We start from the raw sequence: 2,243 nt of genomic DNA, 5'->3' as shown, positions 1-2,243 counted from the left end.
GAGGAAGCCATGTTCTGATGACCATTAAGTTCTGATAATAGTCAAGTTCTGATGTAAATCCTGATGGAAACCCTGATGCTTACGTGGCATTATTTGTTTACTTGGCTTATTTGTGGTAAAAACTGAAACGGTCATATTTAATCAGAATATAATTAGGTGAGATGAAAAATAATCATAATCATTAAGGGTTAGTGGTAAACATATTTGTTTTGAATAACTACATGTGCACGTTAATTACTGCTTATTTCTCGTGCCCACTAACTTCTGCTTTAACTTTTTACTGACCACGTTGCCAGGTGTAAAGTGTTTGCCATGCTTCAAAAAGTAACTGTTATCACATGGGTTGTATAAATAAGAGAGTTAAAAGATTTTCTAATCTTTTACCTACTTACCTTATTCTCTCATCTCTCTTGTTTTCTCTCACCAACTATTATTCTCTGAAGCGGTTTTTCTAACAGGACTTTTATCAAACAAGTGTCAATTAAGTGTGTAATTCTCGTAGTTAATTATAGTTAATAATTAGTTAATCAAATCTATGTGTTATTGTCTTGACATTGAGAAGTAATCATACATTGGTGAGTGAGTGTTAATTGAACATAATTAGTCTGAGTCTCTGTGGGAACGAACTAGAAATTATTCTATATTACTTGCGAACGCGTATACTTGCGTGTATTATTAGCGCATGTTTTCCGCCCTAACAAGTTTTTGGAGCCACTGCCGGGGATCGAACCCGGGTCACCCACGTGACAGGCGGGAATACTTACCACTAAATTGTGGATGCTTGGTAGAATGGTATTAGTACAATGAAAGTTGGCTTTTATCAGTTTCGTGTTGTTCGATTAATATCATCGCCGTTACATGCTAAGGGTAATAATAATGACTATTGAAGGAAATAATAATGAAGTTATGATCTCATGTGTGTTTAATATTGTTAATTCAAGTGTCAATTAAGTGTTCAATTCTCATAGTTAATTATAATTAATAATTAGTTAATCAAATCTACGTGTTATTGTCTTGACATTGAGAAGTAATCATACATTGGTGAGTGAGTGTTAATTAAACATAATTAGTGTTAGTCTCTGTGGGAACGAACTAAAAATTATTCTATATTACTTGCGAATGCGTATACTTGTGTGTATTATTAGCGCGTGTTTTCCGCCCTAACAAGTTTTTGGCGCCGCTGCCGGGGACTCGGCGTATTTGTTTAGTTTATGTACTTACCATCAGTGGTCATTAGGACTCATTGATTAAGACGTGTGACTTATTATTTCCGGTTATGTTTCAGGTATTTTAGCGAGCGTTTATGCAAACACGTTCTTATACTCGCAAGAAGACTTTAGATATGGCTGAGGAGACAGACTCAGTTCTTGATTTTCCGAAGAAGATAGATTTTGAAGACTCGGATAAAGAGAGTGAGCAGAAAGAACCAGTAATCATGGGTGATCGTATAGTTCCGGCAGATCCAGCTCTTATGGACTTTTGTCGGCATAAAATTGATGACATTCAGTCAAGCATCCTTCACCCGGCTATTCAGGCTAACACTTTTGAAATCAAGCCGGGCACTATTCAGATGGTGCAGAATTCTGTTTCTTTCGGAGGTGCTACGACTGAAGACCCCAACATGCACATCAGGAATTTTGTCGAGATCTGTAGTACTTTCAAATATAATGGTGTGACTGATGAGGCTATCAAGATGAGGCTTTTCCCATTCTCCCTGAGGGATAAAGCTAAGGAATGGTTACATTCTGAACCAGCTGGGTCCATCACTACTTGGCAAGATCTTGCGCAAAAGTTTCTGGTGAAGTTCTATCCAATGGCGAAGACTGCAGCTATGACGAGTGCTCTTACTCAGTTTGCGCAGCAGCCTAGAGAATCTATGTGCGAAGCTTGGGAGCGCTACAAGGAGATGTTGAGAAAGTGTCCACATCATGGTATGCCTGACTGGATGGTGATCACTGGTTTCTATAATGGTTTGGGGGCCCAATCTCGGCCCATGCTCGATGCAGCAGCTGGAGGCGCCTTATGGGGCAAAAGCTATACTGAGGCTTATAATATTATTGAGACTATGGCTGCAAACGAGCATCAAAACCCAACTCACAGGATGATGCCTGGGAAGGTAGCAGGTATTCTAGAAGTTAATGCAGCTACATCTATTGCAGCGCAGCTCCAAGCGCTGTCTATGAAGGTCGATTCTTTAGCCACCTATAGAGTCAATCAGATAGTTATGGTCTGTGAGTTTTGTG

General features: G+C 39.1%; 1 pseudogene; it reads right to left on the bottom strand.

Moving 5' to 3' along the window:
• Nucleotides 1-1,820: 1,820 nt before the first annotated feature.
• LOC141709712 (small nucleolar RNA R71) lies at nucleotides 1,821-1,935 on the bottom strand (annotated as a pseudogene).
• Between the last annotated feature and the right edge of the window lie 308 nt (nucleotides 1,936-2,243).

This window comes from Apium graveolens, chromosome 2, assembly GCF_009905375.1.
Source record: "Apium graveolens cultivar Ventura chromosome 2, ASM990537v1, whole genome shotgun sequence".
Taxonomy (NCBI): domain Eukaryota; kingdom Viridiplantae; phylum Streptophyta; class Magnoliopsida; order Apiales; family Apiaceae; genus Apium; species Apium graveolens.
This window is presented reverse-complemented; position numbering and strand designations above follow the sequence as displayed.